This window comes from Lissotriton vulgaris, unplaced genomic scaffold (genome assembly GCF_964263255.1).
Source record: "Lissotriton vulgaris unplaced genomic scaffold, aLisVul1.2 SCAFFOLD_322, whole genome shotgun sequence".
Taxonomy (NCBI): domain Eukaryota; kingdom Metazoa; phylum Chordata; class Amphibia; order Caudata; family Salamandridae; genus Lissotriton; species Lissotriton vulgaris.
In genome coordinates this window covers 1,012,237-1,035,043 of record NW_028252132.1, presented here as the reverse complement: position 1 = coordinate 1,035,043, position 22,807 = coordinate 1,012,237, and the positions used below count along the sequence as shown (strand labels likewise).

At 43.4% G+C, this 22,807-nt stretch overlaps 1 protein-coding gene across 1 annotated transcript in view; it reads left to right on the top strand.

Moving 5' to 3' along the window:
- The window catches only part of LOC147662656 (kelch-like protein 13), a 409,739-nt gene that overhangs the window by 25,800 nt on the left and 361,132 nt on the right, over nt 1-22,807 (top strand). The window lies entirely within an intron of this gene.

Sequence of the window (22,807 nt, the reverse complement as noted above, 5' to 3'; positions counted from 1 at the left end):
CAGCTCGAGTGATGGGGCTGAGCAAGGCAGACAGGAGCAGGCAATGGATTCTGAATGCAAGAGGTTAAGAAGGGGAGGGGAGGGGGGAGGGGCTGGCGCGGCAGCAGGTGAAGAGCAAAAGGAGGCAGAAACAAAAAGCGCTGCAAGTCTGAGAGAAGTCAGGCGCCTCCTTCCAGTTTTGGGAGTTAAGTGTGTTCCGGTTCAGAGGGGACCGACCTGGTCTAGCAGTTCGGGCTGGACTACTCCTGGCCACGGCTGCTTTGCACCCCAGCGCCTCGACTGGGGTGCCAACCGCTATAATAATGCAATAACAAAACAATGGGGGAGAACCAGTGTAGGCGCAAGGGCAGGGATTCTGAATTGATCACACTTCTACAGACCCTCAGAGGCACCGGCGACAGGCATCGAGTGGGGAGCGGACCAGGGATGATTTAATGAGGTACACTTTTACTTTGTAGAGGGCACACCTAATCTGAAAAAAATGAAAACCATAATATTGTGGAAGCGGTTGTAGCAATGTGAAATAAATTAACTGAGTAGGGTGTTCAGCTGGTTAATGTATCTGCTACAGGAGCGCACGTGCGTTCGCCTAGCTCAAGATGAAAACTGTGAGGGGCAAACTCAAATTATCTTTAACGCTATGAAAACCATCGAGAAGGGGCGTCCCAACACCTGTTTGTGTACTGCTTTCTACAACTGCAAGAATAGCAGCAAGCGCTTTTTAAAAACCTTTATCGACCCAACTTGCACATTTTATTACGAGGGACAACATTCCGGAAAAATCTAAAAACAGTAATCTTGTGTAACTGATACAATTATCAGAGAGAAAGAGACGTGAACATTGGATAATTTTAACCCAGTGCACTAAAGCGCTTCGATGCCAGCTATTTTTACAGCATCAAACACAGTAGACGGCTCTGCTTAAAGAAATTCCCTTTTACCGTCAGGCAACAGGGTGGAGGCAGGAACTACAGTTATTCATCCAGGATCACAAGCATTGCTCAAGTGGGGGAGCCCAGAGTAAAACCGCAGTTTTCTAGCTTCATTGATGGGGATTTAGCACGGAAACCACTTGTCGCCCGTAGGCAGAGTGCTGAATGCAGCCGTTATGAACTTCACTTCTAGCCGGCCCAGCCACATCCCGTCCTAGCTCACCCTGGGTTCCACCCCGGGACTTCCATCTCACAGGTTCTCCCTGCAGCCACAGCTCTGGGACCGGAGGGCAAGGAGCCTGCCCTTTGAAGTGGGGTTTGCAGCAGAGGGCTTTTCACAATGTACTGAAATTTAGACATATGAAAGGTCGACAGTGAGAATTTTAGAAAATAAAACAACCTCTGTTGCCGCCACTCAGCTGACCTCAACACCTCCCCCCAACAGACTTCTTGGCCTTTGCCTAGTAAAACTCGAACCCCTTTAATTAGATCCTGGTGGAATGGCGGTGACACAGGAAACTCTGCAGGATCTATGTTAACAGACTCATGGTTGGTGGAAACTCCCTGCAGGTGTAACGGTGGCACCTTTATACCTGTAGGCAGGGCTTAATTTGTGCTGGTGCTTAGCACCGGCACCGAATTAACAGGGCCGGGTCTACAGTGAGTCATGCATTAAGAAGTGCACATCAGTTACAGTAATTGATTTAGTGTGTGCATGTGTGCTGCTTGCTGCTGTACCATAAGAGTTGCTGTCAGTTACCCGGGCCATACTGGTGGTGTTTGATCATGATGACTGATAATATAAAACTTAATGTCTTAAGACGACACTCTGATTCTCAATTTCTATCGCCTCACACTCTAGTTTTTTTTACTGACAAGACTTCCGGGCCGGCCCAGCGGCCGCAGATCAGTGTTGTCCGCCCAGTGGCAGAGGCAGTGATGCGTGCGCAGATTTTGTAATTGAATGCGGCGCATTCACTGCTTTCATTTTGCCATGCCATGCCCTAGCACTGCGTCGTCCTGCTCACCTCCCGAGTAACTGATGGTTGAACTTAAACGCCGCCCTTGAAAGTATCGGGAATGGGACCTGGACGACGTTGAAGTGGAATGACTTGGTGGAGAAGATGTAGACTACTACTGTACATAGCTCACCAGGTGAGGGCCAGCGAGGCATGGCCTGGGGTAGGCGCATTCATAACTATCATTCCTCTTTGACGCGCACTCCAAACATGTCAGTCATTCCCTGGTCTCGTCTCTTCATGTTCGATGCGGTAAAATGTTCACGTTTATTCCCCCAATGCGTATATATGAGACGTTAGTGCCCCTTTCAGGCAGAGGTTCCACATAGCTGGGCCTGTAAATTTCCGTTGCGCTTTACACTTTCACCCTCCCGCAAAGACGTGCACTGTGCTTCCTGCAGGGCACAAAGAACAGTTTTGAAGTGTTAACAATTAGACCGGTAGAAACGACATCTACAGACGGACTTAGGACCGCATTGCACAGGGTTCGAAGTCGAACTACAATACAGGCATCCTGAGGCTAGACTCGAAGACTGGCCCCTTCTGTGCACTATAATATTCACCGCTTGAGTAAAATTACTTTTCTCGTTTATATTGATAATGGCATGCTCTGAGGCTCACCTGTCACCACCACCGTCCAAGTCATGGTAGCCAGCCAGCCGCCGATCAAAGTAGCCACGATGCCTGGATTGATTTGGTCACTTGTTGTGCACGGTTCACACAGTATGTTAATGGAAGGGTCCCCCCATGCCTTCTTCTCCCCTCCACACACCCCAACACCACCCTTCCTGCCACCTGCCCTCTAATCCAGTGCCAGCTGCACCCGTGCCCCATTCTCACTCAAACAGGGCCCTGTGGAAAATGCGGCCTACCTTTACGGTAATGACGCACTCCAGACACATAACTGCGCACAATCTGGGGGAGCAGTCACTGGGGGGCGGAGCGCGGCTTCACAAGAGTTGTGGTAAATGCATTCATCCCCAGGGACTCTGAAAACAGATTATCGTGACTTTCCTGAACATAAAGGAAGGTAGTTATGTGCACATGATTCTGGTTAAGAAATGCAATGTGTGGGGCAAAAATAAATATGTATTTGTAATTTTTGCTTGTTGAGTTCAGTATTACTGGTATGAGGCAGGCCAAGGGACACCCACCTTCACTGGTGAGTTACTCGTGTAGGCAGTTCGTCTGGGCTGCATTATTTGCCTTGAAGGTTATACAACCGTCATTTCACTTGCTACCTGCTACCCAGCTCAACTCACCATTTGTGCTACTAACATCCTAATGATTGAAGTGCGCCAGTGGTGCCTGAACCCGTTCACTTGTCCAAACCCAGCCACGTGAGCACTACAGAAATTAGGTAAATCAGACTGTTTGTCTGCTGGTTTCAGGAGAAGCGATTCTTCTTTTTCGCATATTGTGCTAATTTTGAGACATAGAATAATTTCTATGCTATGTCAGGAATCCAATCCCATCTAACCCCAATCTGTGCATAGAAATGACAAAGTGAATTTCTAGATATGACATAAGCAGCGAGGTATGTAATAAATAATCTACAATCAAAGTACTGAAGAAGAGCGCTGTCTTGAAACAGAACCACTGGATTGTTCTATTGATAGATAGAGGTGACAGGGTCACAGGAACATCTTAAGCTGCATATTCAGTGTCGTACAGATAGAGAAGCCCCCCTTAGCAAACCCCCATTCATAGTGCAGCTGTTTTGAAGGCGCATGTCACAGTATTAAGCCATTCAGGAAGGAAATTAAGATAAGAGCTAGGGAGATGAAGGCAGCACTATGTGACCTAAAAGTTTATGCTTAGAACATAACAATGAAATCCAATTCCGACTATAGAACAACTTCATTGATGCCACCCCTGTGGATATCAGGATGGGTCAGTTCTACAAATTAGCATCATTATTATAACCGCAATATTATTGAACCTTTTTTTCTGATAACGATGTGAGACGACTCTCCTTCTGTTTCTTAACCCGTTTTGTTTCTCCACTGCTTTCTGAGCGCACTTCTTTCCATGATATCACCCACAGTGATTAGCATGGTAGCAGAAGTGCATCTTATCACTGTTTTCTATTTATTGCTGTCTCTCTAAAGAGACATGGGATATTTCCTTGGTTGAGAATAGTTGAATAGGGGTGGGAATAGAGAATTGCATTTTCGGTCCAACCCAACCGTATACGTATACCTATACATTAAAATCAATATTTAAAGTGTAAATATTGTGTGGAATTGCAATAAGAGACAGTGTCTTTGGAATCCCTATTGGCTTGTACAGTGTGTTTTGATTTATTGCATGGGTTGACTAAGCTGGTTAGTGTCACTTGCATCGCAGTATTAAACTGTTTTTGGCACTTAACGTGACCGTAGTTCATTCGTTTAGATGTGGTCTTCATTTTCCAATTCAGCAAGATGGTATTCACTTTTTATTTCATATTTTAATTTTATTTGTTGAGAGTTACACATTACTTCTTAGCAAATAGGAAGGTAGGACCGATTAAGGGGAAAATCATTTGACCTTGAAATGTAGGCATATATGGAACCTTTAGTGGAATCTGCTATTGTACGATTAGGCTGATCCCTTTAGGTAAGTTAGCCTACAGGTACACGCAATACAGGAGAAGGCAACTGGCTTCTTGGGGTACATGGGAGGGGGGAGGCTGGTTGAGTGCTCGTAGAGATCAAAGAGCCCAAGAATTCCCTAATCCACTGTGCAATTTCCTGCTTGTGCATTACACCTTCAATAAGTTTTGTTCGTCAAAATCTGATTCTGCCGACTGGGCATGGGCTGTGGCACTGTCAGTGGCATGCAGTCCTGCATGGGCCACTAGGAGAAGATGTGCTCACTCTGTCCCATCTCTTTGTTTCGGACTTCTGTGTCCATGTGCAGGCACACAACTCATGGTGGGAAGGTAGAGCTATGTGAATACAGAAAGAAGAGGCTGCCCTCCACTCGCTCAAGCTCGTGGTTGAGGTATATCTTCTCTTGGAGCTCTTCCTTTGGCACAAACATAACCCCATCACCAAAGACTAAGCATGCTGCCCCTTCAGGCTGGCAGTGGTGAACAAGGCTCAAAAGAAAAAGGACAGGGACCCAATAGCCAAAGGAGTAGGGTACCAGACAAGACCAAGGTAAATAAAGAACCCCCTTTGTATGTTTGTGGTATTTCTGTAGTGTGTGCTTTGCCAAAAGACAGTGGACAAAGTTGTGACTGCTTGAAAGGTAGTACAGGGTGGTATACCTGCTGGAAAGAACGTTTACCATGCACATCAAAAAGTGCATAAAGTGCATATAATGTAAAATAGGTCAGTGTGTAACTGCTTCTGTCAGAGAGATCGTTATGTTACTTGCAGTTTGTAAGTTAAAATCCTATCATAGAACAGCAAGCTATTAACTAGTCTGTCATCAAAGAGCTGCATGCAAACGCCCTAAAAAATGTTTTGGTTTATTTTGTCACATAAGCTATGTAAAAGTTGTACCTTAGAACTCATAGACTCTGTTAAAAATGGCATACCCTGCCCCAGTATTATCCTTTCCCCAAATCAGCTCACACAGCACTGAAATTCTCCCTTTTCAATGCATTAGTGATTTTAGCTCATTATTCCAAAATTGGGCTTTAAATGCACTTTTGAGTTAATCTTTTTCAAAATGTTCACAGGGCAGGGGAACCTCCCATCAAAACCTTACTATGAGGAAGGCTACCTTGCTGATATTCGGATCAGGTTAGGTATATATTACATCTGACTTTTAGCAGTGCCAGTTGAAGATGTGGGTGGAGCCAGAGAAAAGTAGGTGTGGCATCCGACAAACATTTGAGCACCTGCACTTAATATTTTACAAATTAAGCACTGCCTGTAGGAAACCCCCAGCAATGTTTCCAAGCACTAAAGAATGCTGGAGTGCAGGCATTCATCCACCCATCATTCATCCACCCATCCTTTCATCCATCCAACCATCATTCATCCACCGATCTTTTCACACATCCATCCATCCACCCTTTCATCCATCCATTCATCCACCCTTTCACCCGTCCATCCATCCATACATCCTCCATCCATCCACCCATTATTCATCCATCCACCTTTTCAAAGATCCATCCATCCTTCCATCCATCCACCCATCCTTTCATCCATCCATCCACCCATCCTTTCATCCACCCATCCTTCATTCATCCATCTACCCTTTCATTCATCCATCTACCCTTTCATTCATCCATCTACCCTTTCATTCATCCATCTACCCTTTCATCTATCATCCACCCATCCTTCATCCATCCACCCTTTCAACCATCCACCCTTCTTTCATCCATCCACCCGTTGATCCATCCACCCTTTCATCCATCCATTCATCCACCCACCCTCTCATCCATCCATCCACCCTTCTTTCATCCATCCACCCTTCTTTCACTCTTTCATCCATCCACCCTTCTTTCATCCATCCACCCTTCTTTCATCCATCCACCCTTCTTTCATCCATCCACCCTTCTTTCATCCATCCACCCTTCTTTCATCCATCCACCCTTTCATTTATCCATCCACCCTTTCATTTATCCATTCACCCTTTCATTTATCCATTCACCCTTTCATTTATCCATTCACCCTTTCATTCATCCATTCACCCTTTCATTCATCCATTCACCCTTTCATTCATCCATTCACCCTTTCATTCATCCATTCACCCTTTCATTCATCCATTCACCCTTTCATTCATCCATCCACCCTTTCATCCATCCACCCTTTCATCCATCCACCCTTTCATCCATCCACCCTTTCATCCATCCACCCTTTCATCCATCCATTCACCCACCATTCATCCACCCACCTTTTCATACATCTATCCATCCAACCATTATTCATCCACCCACCTTTTCACACATCCATCCATTCATCCACCCTTCATTCATCCACCCACCCTTTCATCCATCCACGATCTTTCATCCATCCATTCACCCACCCACCATGCATCCACCCTTCATGCATTCACCCTTTCATCCATCCATCCACCCATCATTCACCCACCCACCCTTCACCTACCCACCCTTCACCTACCCACCCTTCACCTACCCACCCTTTCATCCATCTATCCACCCATCACGAAACACCTTACAATAATATCGCGTGACTGTATTAATAGACACTGCTATTTATTTATTATAACACTCCTTACAATGCAGTCAATTAGAACAGAGGAATGTTGCAGTCAATTTGAACACCGAGCTTCCAATGCAGTCAATTTGAACAGCGTGACTGTATTAGCTTGACTGTATTAATTGACTTTCCAACACTGCTTACAATGCAGTTATTTTAACTTTAGTGCCGGAGCATGGCATCGAACGTACTTTCCCGTCTTTTGTGCCACTATGTGACATCACGCTTACTTTTCCGTCTTTTTATGACTTCATTTGGAGCGTGTGTAGAATGCAGTCAATTTTACTTTTGTGCCGGAGCGTGACGTGACCGTGCGCTTACTTTCCTGTCTTTTAATGACTGTATTTGGAGCGTGAATGTATACAATGCAGCCAATTAGAACATCGCATTAACGTTTACATCGTAAAGTAGCGTTGTTGAGGCTTACGTTGCTATGTATTACGATGTAAACGTTTAAGCGTTGCTGTGCCTTGCGATGTAAACGTTATTGCGAGGTTCTAATTGCGTTGTAATGTCCTTGCGAACTGATCACTTCGTTGTGATCATTCTAAGAATAAACCAGAAGCTGGAAGAAAGGCAGTTAATTTGGCTGTCAAATGTCAATCTACAGTCAAAGGTCATCCCGAGGTTTTTGACCTTTGAAACGGGTGTATGACACTCACCAAGCTCTGAGGGCCACCAGTTTGGGGACCAAGCAATGGGATTAGCGCCCAGCATCAATACTTCGGTCTTACTGCCATTAAGTTTAAGGCAGTTGGATTGCATCCACGAATTAACGTGGCGCATGCAGTTATTGAAGCGGGCGGCAGTTTCCTTCACTTTGTTGGTGACTGAAATAACTACCTGTGTGCCATCCGCGTAATACACTATTGAAAACCCATACTGTCTTATCACTGCTGCCAAAGGTGTCACATAAATGTTGACAATTTTGACAATGTTTACAAATCTGCACAAGATCCGTGGAATATTAAACACATTTTTCAAAAACGATTTGTGCATTGTGTCTTCTGTGATTGTTTTACTCTGCTCCACACTTACTCAATTCACTCAAATGTGCGGTAGTGGACAGATCACTACATTTCCTTGTGCCTCGTGTCCACTTCCTGTGAAAAATAGATGCGGTTCGAAGCACTCCTACGCCACTGTTAAGCGCCATATCCATTAACTGGCGACAGTACTTGTTTATTTGGGTGTTTCTTTTTTTGTTTAAAAGTTACATGGGAATTACTTTACCTAACAAGCACTTCATGTTTAAATGGTACTCTCCGAAGACCGAAGTAGGGGTAGAGTGTATTTATTTGGCACAAGAGGTACTTTTTTCTGCTCTGGTTTGTGTCTCTGTGTAGCAGAGTTATGTGTACAGCGTTGACAAGCTCAGTGGTATGTTACATGAAAAGCGCATTAATCTGCAGAGCTGCCAGTGTTTTGTTCCCAGGTGTTCATTCCCGCTGTGGCCTCAACATAGAGACTGTGACCAGGTAGTAATATATGACAGGGTGACTTCAATAACATAGTGTGACATCACCTAACCTAAAATGAGGTTTTAGCATGAAATAAATAACACAGCATCATACCACTACACGCAACATCATTCAACTGCACAGAATTATACTCTACACAATACCACATAAATACAGCCCACATAAACCACTGTCACATAGCAACACTCCACATAGATACTACAGACTATGCCACACAATTCCAAGCAGCATAATTCTACTCAACTCTACAGTTTCACCCCACACAATTCAACTCCACACCTTTCCATTTCACACCACATAATTGGACACCAAACCACTTCATTCAACTCAACAACACAATTACACAACACACCACATATATCCAATCCATAGCACCAAATTCCACATCATGCCACAAAATACAACACACCAAATAATTAACCCCTTCCATGCTGATGACGGCCGGGAGCCGTCATGGCACACAGTGCTCGTGTGCTGATGACGGCTCCCAGCCGTCATGACCACGCCCGCGATCAGAATGTGCCGCACAGGAGCGGAATTCCGGCCGCGGGCAAGGGGTTAAACTCCACGACATACCACACCACAACACAAAATACCATTACACATAATCACACTTCATAACTCACAATCCCATTCCATATAATTCCAGTATGCTCAATAACACATAATTAATATCCACACAATCCCAACTGCACACTATGCCACTGAATTCCACTACACAAATCCACTCCACACCACACAACTAACAATACCAATTCAACCCACATAATTCCTCTTCACACCACATGATTCATCCACTCCAAACAAAAACGTATGGCTAAAAGACATTGTCATTTACAAGACCAATAGCTCTAACTCTCACAAATGCGAGACCGTTGCATTGCAAATGCTTGTTAAATGCCTGTGTTTACATGTAGTGGCACATTAAATCCAAACCTTTTGGCTTTGCAAAGTTAAGTAGACTGAGCAAAGAGTGGCTGTTGGATATTAAGGTGAGCTGAGAGTGTGGGTGGAAAAGTTTTTGTGCAACTCCAGTTTTATTACTGTATCACTGCTTCACTGTCCCTTTTACAATGTTTTTAGTGTGGATTGTGGTCCGAATGCATTTTTATAGAGATGTTAGAGATTTATGGGTAAATGACTTAAAGCAATAAGGTTTAAATAATAAAACCTTTTCTCCTTACTTTGTTGCTGGAGTTCTGTTTTTTTTTTGCATAAACAACATGGGGCTAAGACTTTGAAGATGGGGAACCAAGTTCGAGTCAGGAGGGAGGCTCAAACATCCTGATTCTGGGCAAATCACTTAATCTCCCTGTGCCTAAAAATGAAGGTGGCCGTCTGTAATGCAACTGGTGCTCAGTTGAAGCGCTCTGATACTGGAAGAAAAAAAAGCATTGGCAAAGCCAATAGCTCTGGTTTGCACTTTGTTATAAGCAAGACATATTGGCTTTAACCATGCTTATTTTTATGGAAGTATCCAGAGCTTAGCAGCTCCCACATCCTAACAGCTTAAGAATTTTTTGCAAACCATGTTTCAATTGGCCTGATTTTGTGGTTACACGCTCCACTTGACATTACAATGGTCACGGTATCTCCGGGTAGGATGGAGGCTTTTGAGACATCAGCCTTGTAAACCCAGGGTTAGTGACTTGTCGTAAAGGAGCTATCACCAGTAATTAGCCACAAATAAATGGATGGTTGAAACTTTGTGGCCTCAAAGCTAACATTTCAAATCTGCAATAAGGTAGATGTCTCTTCGAAATGAAAGTCGCCTTAATTTTCCACTGCAATCAATTTGATACAATGCATATTTTAGGAGGGTCCCAGAAGAAGCATGAATCCAAGAATATTAACAAGGTATAAGTTGCTCTCTCCAGTTTAATAAACACGTTTTGACTTGAACAGATGACCATATAAGGAGCTCATTTATTGAGACCTATATTAAAGCAACTATTTTTTAAGGGGCACACCCTTGAACCACTTTAACTGTCCGTTATTGAAAAACTATTCTGCAAAATGCCAGTAGTTACAATGGGATTTGGGTCTGCCTATTGCTGACCATTGGTTGGTTTTCTTGTCCATGTCATTTGCTTGTATCTTATTTAACGACTTTCCTTCCTCTTCTTGTTTTCCCCCTCATCTGGAGCATACCTTCTTTACCATTCTTTCGATTGGATGACTTGTATCCTTCTGCAGCTCCACTTCAGGGAACTTTTTTTTCTTTTGCTTCCAGCACTCCATTGATGTGCATGTGTCGTCTTGCTCTGTCCTCTGTGTGCTGCTTCTCATTTATATTACCACCCCTGTTCTTGCACTGATGCTCACCGTTTGCATTTCCTCCCCATCCTGCTTGATGGATTAATTTTCTTTTTACTTTTTTCATTTTTATTAAATAATGTTGTTTGATTGCCTGTCCACACAGCTCCTATGTTGCTCCCATTCCCACTGCTCCCCTGCCTCTTGACATTTTTCAAATTCTGAATTGACACATTGAAATCAAAACACCCTGACCCTCGTTCTGCTGAAATTGCTGTCACTCCCTTCTGGTAATGTTTTCGTAACCCATAACCTCTCATTGCAGTAATGATCAATTTCATCTCGTAGGGTGCAACACTATCCTCAGTAGCAGTGGTTCAAGCAATCCGTAGTTATCACGTTGTCCCAAATTGCCTTCAAAGTCATGCTGAACTCTTACGAGGGGGTGTATCCTTCGTGCGAGTGGCAGCACTTATTGTATTTCAAACAAACAACTTCCCTTCTCCCGGGGAAAAGACTGAGCCCAACCCAATTTCTGTGCTTCAATTGTTTATTGTTGCTCAATCATCACAACTACCCTGACGCGTTTCGGCCTTGAGATATATATATATATATCTCCCAAAAGGTGTCCCTCTTCAAAAGACATATATATATATAGCTGAAAACTACCCTCAGAGGGCAATGAAAACGCACTCTCTCGTCTATTTTCAGTGATAGCGGTTTTAATAAGTAACCAGTACCCAACGCGTTTCGCTTCTTACAAAGCTTGCTCACGGGATGTTGAGCTAGTTTCTAAGTCCTCCTTTTAAACACCAGGTCATGTGACTTCCCTTGTTGTATATTGTGTGCATGCTGGTTAATGTAGTTACAATACATTGTAGTTACCAGTATACACTTTTCTTTAGTTCATAGTCTTCGACAACAGGGAAGAGGGGAAGGGGGGAGTGCATTTCTTTGTTTGCAGACATTATTTACAGACTATTCAGTGAGTGTTAGTCATGTTACTTTCTGTTCTATCCAATGGGCCCATCGGATTTCAATTTTTCTGTGTTCCTCCTTCATTGCACCCTAGTCGGTTTTGTCTAATTCTGTTCTTGCATTCAGATTTATATATATATATATTCATTTTTTTCGGAATAAAAAAATAAATGTGCTTTAGCACATTTTCATCATTGTTTAATTCACCCTTGTCAAGGTGGGCGTCCATTATCTTAGAACGATGAATTATAACAAAACAAAAAAAATTGGCTAACATGGTGACACACATGCGCATATGTCATCGGGATAAGGGCTGCCACAGCTTTGTGATTCATACGTGCCCATATGATGATGGATGTGTGCTTATAAATCGGTCCTTTTTTGCTGATATGTTTTTTGGTTTTTGCTAACAAGCTTTTTGTTTTCTTTTTGCTGATGTGGTCAGTATTGGCCAATCTAAAATGTTGGGTAAATGCCATTGAAGAGACTTATTGACTTGCCCAGTGCTTAATGCTTGTTTGATTTAGCAGCTGCTTCTGCTGACTTTCCAGCTCAAAGCAGCACAAATAATATCCATCCAAATGGTACTCAATTTATAAGACCTGGAAGGATGAAAGTGAGTCAGGCCTGCTGGTTACACACACACACACACAGCTCTGTCGCTAAATCTAAACTTACTAGCCAGATTTTGCCTTCTGTCATTTAAGAAATCATTAGACACGAGTCCATTACAAAAGCCCATTTCGGCCTAGCACCTTGAAGAGTAGTCAAGTTAACAGTTTGGAAAGTCGCATCTCAGTGCTCTATAATGCACCATACATACACAAAAAAAATATGCAGTTTAGGATTAGGCAATTTTTTGGGAAACCTAAAGAAAACAACTTCTAGGCAAATATGTCCTCCCTAGCAGATAGAATGATTTATGTTTGGATATAACCTGTTCACTGTTATTCAGTGCTTTAAATGAGCCGGTGCTGAGTACCTGGACATTTTAGGCCGAGCCCTACACGCATGCGCTGCTTTATGGGAGGATTCTTGTGAGCACTCTAAAACTTCCAGTGTGGGTCTGGCAACTCCCTCACATTTGATTGGCTTTTGCGTGTGGCTTTTAATAATGAAAGCACGCAAATGGCCATAGGCGGGCGCATGTCCCAGCTCTTTGTTTACTGGTCACTCCCACAGTGTTTTGGTTGTGGGAGCGAGAAGCAGCGCGCAGGGTTTTATCTGCATTCCTTGCAGTGCGCGTGCACCACTCGCGCTCATCTGGTCTTTCTCGCGGTCTTCTTGTTATATGCAGAGGCCATCTTATGTGTGGAGTTCAACTGAAGTGGAAATACAACTGGGTGTAGTTTCCACGGAGGCATTCAGTTGTAGCCAGATAAAAGCGCTGAATCGGATGTCAGCGAGGGGCACGTGTTAAACGGAAAAGCATGTGGCTGACAGAAGGGTTCTCGTTTCACTTCGCTCCGTTTTTGCAATGTTTTGTAAGTGCCCATGTTTGTGTTTGTTTTGTATTTTTGCAAACACAGTGCTTCATTTGCAGTCCTAGGTGATGTACAGATTGTTTGAGATTAGCTTCACATTCATGTGGCAACTCTTTTTGAAATGTTTGTAATAGGCTTGTTGTTAGGATGCAGCAGATTGTTGGGTATTGCACCTGCCGCAGGGGTGCGTGTCCAGCCTGCAGGCCACATGGCGGCTCCATTTGTCCTCCCGGAGGCCCACACCATGCACATCGCTACTGTCTGGAATAAGCCACCCTAGATACATGTTTTGTAATGCAGACAGGACTCCTGGCAACAGGGTCTGTAGTCATTCAGTGTCACCCCACTGCCGGTATAGATCGGGGGGAAGGGAGGCTTTTTCCTTCCCAGTACTGGGACTTTACACCAGGGTCTCTCGGTCCGGCCTCAGCGCTTCATCATCATCTGCTCGAAGGCTGTACATCCAAGCATGGATCACGCACCTCCCGAGTATGTTTATTGTAAGGTCCTGCTTCACGCGCCATCAGTGACGTCCCCTGCAAGGATAGCCAAAGCGTCTCTGAAGCCATCAGACGGGCAGAGATATTTTTTAAATAATGTTTTTCTGGGATGTATCCTAAAAAAGATTTAAGTGCAGCCATTTTTCATGTTATTTTCACGTTTTGGGAAGGGACGGATTTCTTCTCTTGCATGCGTAAGGAAGAGCTTGTTCAGCTTGGGTTGGCTGAGGAAATACTGCAGCTTTGACTTTTTTTTATTTTTATTTGCCTTTTCTCTTTTTGCCTGGGCTGCCAACGGAGTAGCCAGTGAGTCATGAACCCTAGTGCAATAAAGTACACTGCCCGCCTGGACTCTGTTTTCAATCACCAGGGTTCAGTGGGGCCCTCAAGCCTCTAGACCCTGGCGCCACTGCACCATTTGCACAAGTGGAAGCTACGGCCATTTGCAATGCCTGCATTCTGCAGTTTTAGCGTCAGTAGTCTGCTCTTGCAGGTTGTACCTTCAGTGCAATTCTCTCTCTCTCTCTCTGACTGTTCTTCAGGTACTATGTCCTAACCTTCACTTTCCTGCTATTTATGCCCCCCCCCCCCATAACAAAAAGAACCATAACAAGCAACCATTGGGACAGGCAGATAGACGTTTCCAGCATTGAAAGGACATACAAACCTCAAGACATTATTTATTGTTAATACTTTTTTAATGTGGTCGTTCAATTGTACATAATGCTTTCTTGGTCCTATATAAGTAGTGTCTATCCTATTATAAAGCGCTCTGATATCCTTTGGGATCTTGTTCGCGCTATATAAAACTTTATAAATAAATCAAATATATAAGGTAACAAAAATGCTTCTGACGCTTCTTTATTATAACTTTTCTGCATGCTGCAGACTTCTGTACAGCATAGCTTAAAGACAGGCAAAGTCAATATCTCTGGATAAACACTTATAAGGTCCCAAGGCGAGACCTATTGGCTAATCCAATGCTTATTTTTTTTGAGAGGGAGAGTACCTGCACTTCTCCGCCGATGTGCAATACATTTAATTGGAGAGTATTGCCACTTCTCCGAAACAAGCAGATACTCCAGTATAGGATACCTGCAATTCTATATTTCTGTTTCAAGCACTGGTGTTAGTAGTTGGTGGGAAGACTGCAAATTCACCAATGACTACATTCATTTGTATTGGAGAAGAGGAAGAAGAGACCAGAGTGAACTAAAACTTGCTTGCCTATATCCTTATTTTGCGTGAGCTTGGATATCTCGTAAAAGCTTTGCAACGTTAGAGGTATTCTCCGATTGTAAAAATGCTCTCAAACAGTAGTGTCTAAAAATACTGTGGCCTGCACTTTTCCAGTTTCGTCACAGAAAGCGGCGCACCGGCTCTGTTGTAACACATGCCAGAAATGGTGAAAAGGTTGTCTGCACATGTGCGCATCTACCACTGAGGCGTTTAAACAGGAACTGAGTGTGTACTTCACTGCAGAAGCCTCCTTATGTGTAATACCGAACAAAGAGAGAAACAGTATGAAATCTTCTATTTCAATTGGCGCTGTTGCCCGGACTTCCTTGATCCAGATGTGGAGGGTAACTAGTGCAAGAAGAACTACTAAGTTCTGGAAACTTGACACCTGCCGTTTGTGAGCAACCAGTGCTTTATTGATTTCACATGACCAGGCAGGAGTTGCAGGTGGGCCTCTGGAAGACACATTTAGTTTGATATGAGTGGCCCAGCAGCAGATGATTTTATGGTTGCAGTATTGTAACCATGTGTAGGCGCAAGTGTGCTAGATAATTTTCATGGGGTGGATCTTCGCAGCATGCCCCATCAAGAGCCTTATGAAATAGGATCTAATTTGAAACGAATTAAATGACACTGGCTGGTCTTGTTGGTGTGCATCACGTTCAATCCTAGTTGCATCATCTACAAAACCATCATGACGGACAGTCCTCTGAATTTGGGGGGCACAGCTCACAGTCTCCAGTGGCTTGAATCACTTTTACAGCTAGTACACAAACAACCAGTACTCAAAATGTGCAAGAAAGAAAAATCTGCGACCTCTAGATTCTGGAATCGCCACCCCTTGTGCTCCAAGACCTACCTAAACCTATTAAAGTTTAGGAAACCACTGAATGCACACCTCTTTAAAGAGCGCTTTGTTCTGAATTGGTAAGTTGTCCATGTCCCCTCTCAGAATCTAGCTCTTCATCTGTATTTATTTTCCAATTATAGCTCTACATTTGCCATTATTATAAATGGGGGTCTTTAGTTGGCAGTGGCTTGCACCCCTTCCCTATTAGCGACCCTTATTCTAGTCAGGGTAAGGGAGTTACACACCCAAGATAAACCTTCACACCCCCTTGGTAGCTTGGCACGAGCTGTCTGGCTTATCTCAGAGGCAATGTGTAAAGCATTAGTATATATAAACAGTAATACTGGGATACCACTACAAATGGACACCACACCAGTTTAGAAAAATAACAAATTTTTCAAGTAAAACAAGACCAAAACAACATAAATCCAACACACACAAGCAAAAATATCACGTTTAAAATGTTCTAATTGTTCAACTTTGGATGCGTCATTTTTATGACAAAGTACCTGGGATGTGTCATCGGTGACATAAAAAGGCACATGGGAGCTGAAGTATTGGAAAACAAAGTGATGAGTTGATTCCTTACTTGCATGGGAGGTGATGTGTCGATTCCTTACTGACAGGCGATGTGATGCGTTGGTTTCCAAACACACTTCCTTGGTTACTCACTGCTGATCTACATCAACAAATAACTTGCCGTACAGGTGTGATGTGTTGAAAATCCAGATGTGTTGGAGTCGATGCAGCGAAAAATGCAAAGCTTCGATTTTTTCCAGCCGTGAGCAGGTAATACATCCGTTTTTTTTCCCCAGCCACCCTACAGGGTATGCGTATGATTCTGAATGTGTGTCTCAACGTCAGAGACACAGTGTTCAGGACTCTGGCAACAGCGATCTTTTCAACCGCAGCTGCAGGTGCTGCGTCAATCCTTCACCCATACCGCGATGGTGCATTGGTTTTTCAACCGCACAGCAAGACTGTGGCGGAGAAAATAGGCGCTGAAGGGCGATGCGTGGATTTCAAGACTTCTTAGCAACTGAACCACCTCCAACTGGCCAGTACTGGAATTAGCACTACTTGGCAGGTCAGGACTCCCAGCAGATAAATTCAGGGCTGTAGGTGAAGTCTTTGATGGTCCTTTGACTTCTTAACAGGAGGCAAGCACACACAAGCCCTCGGAGAAACTCGGCAAGCAGGATACAGAAAGCAAAATCGTCCTTTCATTGTCCAAGACGGAAGCAGCAAGCAGCAGGCCAGCCCAACACAGCAACAAGCAGAGTGGCATTTGCCCCCCTACAGCTTCTCCAGCGCTTCTTGGCAGAATCTCCTCTTAGTCCAGAAGTGTTCTAAAAATATGGGGTCACAGGTCTAGTATTTAACCCCTTTTTGCCTTTGAAATAGGTATACTTCAAAGGAAAGTCTCTGTAGTGCAAAAGATCCTGACTTTCCCTGACCTGGCTCCAGACACACTACAAGGGGGTGGAGACTGCTTTGTGTGAGAACAGGCACAGCCCTAAACATGTCAGTGACCACTCCTCCCACCAGTCTAGCTCAGTAAGACCCATCAGTCTGGTGATGGGCCATCAGGATATGCAGGTCACAGCTCCGTTCCCTCTATGTGACTTTCTATAGTGAATGCACAAACAGCCCAACTGTCAGTCTACACCAGACATGGATTCCCCAGGCAGACAGAGACATAGGGCCCGATTTCGGCCGTTACAGACCGGTATTTGGGGTTTGACATGTAGGTGGCCTTAATATTACCGATTTCGGTAAATTACCGGATCGGTAAATTTACCGAATTGGTAAATCCAGATGTAGGTGGCACTTAAAACAGTGCCACAGGCCATTACCGATTCGTTATTTACCACCAAATACTATTTGGTGGTAAATAACGAATACCTGTGTACATGGACATCTGTGCATGTACACCTGTGCCATGTGACACACATCCATGCCCTAAGGGCATGCATGTGTGTCACATGGCACACAAGCCAAAATCAGGGGTGCAACAGGGTGTCAACGTGACACCCTGTTCCCCTGGACAATTCTGTATTTTTACCGAATCGGTATTTACCGATTCGGTAATTGACATTGATCCCTATGGGCCTTGAGGCCCATAGGAATCCATGGCAATTACCGAATCGGTAAATACCGATTCGGTAATTACCGAATCCTACCGATTCAGTAAAAAATACAGAATTTTTTGCTAGATCTCTTTTACCGAATTTAGAATACCGAATCGTTAAAATTCGGTATTTTAGAGTCGGTAAATGAGGATTACCTACATTGGGCCCATAGAGTGGTAAAGCAAGAAAGTGCCCACTTAAAAAAAAAAAAAAAAAGGGGGATTTCCAAACACGCAATATAAAAACCACCTTGACTAAAACATGAATTTGTAAATTGTGAGTTCAGGGACCCAAACTCCAAATCTCTCTTTTGTCAATTTGAAGTTACACTTGTAAGATGTTATTAGGCAGCTCCAATGATAATCTATGGGGGAGAGAGTCCTTGCTGCTATAGTGAAAAACTAGATTAGTCGTTTTTTATATTTGGACATGTAAAACACACCAGTGCATGTCCTTTAAAACACACCAATACATGTCCTACCATTTTAAATACACTTTACCCTGCCCATGGGGCTACCATGGGCCTAGTCACAAAAAATAAAGACTGGTGGCGGTCTATATTAAACCCTGAAGACTGAGCAAGAAAAATATAGAGATGCAAATGTGTGAGTGTTAGAACATACAAGTGTATGAATAAGGAGGAAAAGAATCCCATCAGCCCACCCATATGGCGGAATCATCTGGGATTAAGTAAGGTCATGGTCCAGATAGGGAGACACACCTGAAAATCTTGTGTGTGTTGATCTCCAATTCTCCAAGACCGCCCAAGATGGATCCGACCCAAAGTACTATGCGTGGGTGTAATGGTGTGGGAAAACAAATTTGCAGTGAAGAAAAGTGTGATAAAAAGCAAAAAACAAGTGCTAGTTAAAATTGGCTACCATGATATTGGGAAATCTTTATTAAAGGTAAATCATGGTGTCAAGATTAAAAGAGAAAGTGTATAACAGCCTGAAATAATGACTGTCCTATATAGTTGGTATCATGGTCAACATGTTTCTGCCAAGCAGGGGCATCTCCCCTACCAGGCTTTCATCAGGACCAATTAGGATACACTACTGCAATAACGTGCTTGAGACCAAAATTGAATCAAATTAATTGTTACCAAATTATAATACTGGATATTGTGCCGCCGCAAGTTACTCACTGCGCCGGTATTCCCAGTTTTTCAAAGGATTCTTTCCTGAAAGAAATTCAAAACACATATCTAACAGTATCTAACACAAACACACCATGCCTACTATGTAAAACAAGTTAGTTGCGCTTCACAGTCTACCTTAACAGTGATAGTGGATAACATTAAATTTAAAGAAAAATAACTTACTCACCCAAAGATTCTTGGGAGTAAACCTCACCTCTCCTGGCCACAGCTCAGGAAATGGAGGCCCCGCTCTGTATTAGTGGAAAGAAATTTTATGTATATAAAGGTTATCCTAAGAAGTAGAACCCTTCATGTAAATTAACCACCAAGTGTGCTTCCACGGGACAGCACATAGATAACATTGGTATTGAGTCACTTCTAATTAAGATGTGGCCGAAAAATTTCAGGGCAATTGTCAAAAACAAGTGTATATATCCAAACACTCAATATTAGTGAAACAGTGTTTTATCATTCACTGAATTGAAAAAATAGAACCCATTCACTGAGAGCCTGATTTACTAATTGTAATCTTACAGGTTATTTGAATGGTTCCTCTATGTTTTAAATAATCCTGGCCTAAAATAAAATATCAGAAGCAAAGAAAAGAGCCAGGAAATGCATCGCGCTGTTGCTCCTTACCTGTCCGTCGGTACCTCTGGCCTTGTCCTGAGGCTCGGGGGGGAGGTACCGACTGGACCAAGCTTCGTAGTTAATATATCCACTATTGACCAATCGTCAGGCCATGCTAGCTCATGTGATTAGGGGACCCTGTTGGAAACTGCTGTCATTAGGGAATTAGCTATGAGTGGGACAAACCGATGCTTGCTGTTGGCCCTTTGAAAGCCAATCAGGTATCAGTTTCAATGTTCCAAAATCAGGCTAGAGTTTGAATGTTAATGAGGCCGGACTATTGTTCCTTCTCTACTGACTCACAATGTGAGAACGAAACCTTGCCTGTTGCCTATTCGTCTTCTAACAATTTTAATGTATCTCGAACACCAAATCCCCGTTCCGTTTATTGCACACGGGGTGGTTTACTTAAGAAAGTGTTCTTCATCGCTGGGACTTAGCTGTTGGATGGGAGCCCGAATTGAGCCCTCTGATTGGCGTATGAGGAGTCAATGGGCTTTCATGTTAAGACATTTGTTGTACACTATAGCAAGTAAACACAGGTATACTTCACAGGCCTTTTGATTGGATGTGAGCCCAAATCAGGGCTACTGATTGGACAGGACTACATCAGTGTTATTTACCATTAAGACTTTTAATATGTGTTTCGCGTTCGATGTCTGAACTTCGTAGTTAACGTATTATCGCGCAGTGTGATAGCCTTGTATAAATAGCCTATCTAATGCGTGATCTCAAGGCTACTCATTTATATTTCAATAAAAGTTTAATGCAGCTCTCAAAAGAAGCATCTGATTAGCCCAAATGTAGCTAGTCATTGAACACACACTCTCAACTACACTAAACCTAATGTGAGCCTCGACCAGAGTAATATTTATACCCAAAAGATGAGTCATATTTCAGACTGTTATACACTTTCTCTTTTAATCTTGACACCATGATTTACCTTTAATAAAGATTTCCCTATGTCATGGTAGCCAATTTTAACTAGCACTTGTTTTTTGCTTTTTGATCACACTTTTCTTCACTGCAAATTTGTTTTCCCACACCATTACACCCACGCATAGTAATTTGGGTCGGATCCATCTTGGGCGGTCTTGGAGAATTGGAGATAAACACACACAAGATTATCAGGTGTGTCTCCTTATCTGGACCATGACCTTACTTAATTCCAGATGATGAGGTTCCGCCATATGGGTGGGCTGATGGGATTCTTTTCCTCCTTATTCATGCACTTGTATGTTCTAACACTCACACATTTGCCTCTATATATTTTTCTTGCTCAGTCTTCAGGGTTTAATATAGACCGCCACCAGTCTTTATTTTTTGTGACTAGTTTAATTGGGGGTGTAGGCTGGTTTATTCGGTCTTTAAATATAGTTTCCCCTCGGACCCTCCCCATCTGTGTTGTGTTACGCTACCATGGGCCTACCTTAGGGGTGCGTTGCATGTAGGAAAAGTCTAGACCTGGCAATTGGAGCACTTGCCATGTCGACATGGCAGTTTAAAACTGCACTCACAGACACTGCTGTGGCAAGCTGGAGACAAGTTTGCAGGGCTACTCATGTGAGTAGCTCAATCTGTGCTACAGGCTCGCTAGTAGCATTTGGTTTGCAGACCCTGTGCACTTTACCAGGGATTTACCAGTATATCAAATGTGCAATCATGAAAGACCAATCATAATTATAATTTACACAGGGAGCACTTGACCTTTTTAGCACTGATCAGCAGTGGTAAAGTGCCCAAACTAAAATGCAGCATACAGTCTAAAACAGGTCAGAAGAAAAAAGAATTACATGTCTAACAGCCATGTACAGTGCTCTGCTACCTTTTTGCTAGGTTCGTACTATACAATACCACATCGGTACTTGAAAGGTGGTGGGGAGAAGCCTGGGGAATAATAATACCTTCTTGATCGAAACATCTGCAGGCATAAAATTTGGTGAAGAGGAAATGGTACTCCAGATTGCAAAAGACCGCAGATGTAATCTGTTGCTTTGCCATGGTTTTTGCAGAACGGGGGACTTCAATGTGTCGAACTTGCAATGCAAAATGGAACCACAAAAAAATGACTGTTGCCATGGGCTAGTATCAGAACACTTGGAAAAGCCTAGCAAGCCGACGCCTAAATAGGGCTGACCTGCAAACCGGTGGTGTATGTTGTGCTGACATTTAAATTTGCTTTGGCAGATGGCAAGCTGTCAAGCCAGATATGAAAATGTGGTCAGATGACTACTAATTTTCACTTTAGTTCAGTATCTTGTTTGTTAGTTTTTGCTCTCCTTTTTCACTTTAATTCTCTTCTATGTTTCCCAGTGGTAATTTTGATCTAAGGTTGTGTAACATGATGAAATCTACTAAAAACATGATTAAGATTGGTACCGCAATTACTATTTTGCAAACGTCCCAGTGATTTTCCCCCCCCCCCCCGCCTTCTTTTGAGAGCTAAACTCCTTACGAATATCGCTGATTTGGGGAAAGGGCTGTTGCGCAGTGGCTTTGATGACGCTACAGCTGACGCGGGACTTTGGTGGGCTGGGCTCCCCTTCCTTTTAGAACTACTTCCTTGCAGCGCAGTCTCGATGGACTGCTGGGCGTCACCTAGAGGAAACAGCAACACAAGTGGGTACTCTATCAGTTCCATAGATAACTTGAATGCTTCTCCCGGTGACCAAACCTAATTCAACCCACCCCATTTTGGTAAAGGTGGCCAGATCCTGCAAGTTAAGAAGCCATCGCCTCTTTAGAGCGGTGCCAATATATTATATTATATGGGGAATATAATATATATTCCCCACTATTACCACAAGCGGGTCTCTCAAAGGACACAGACACTACACATCTAGAGAATTACTAACCTGGACGGAATATGCACACAGTGAGGTGGAAACCCTTTTCACAGACGGCCAATTGTCCTCTTTTGAGGGCCTGACAGAGGAGAGTTGGCACCCAGCCGGACAGTTCCTCTTTCACAGACAGCTCATAGCAGACTGTAGGAGAACGTGG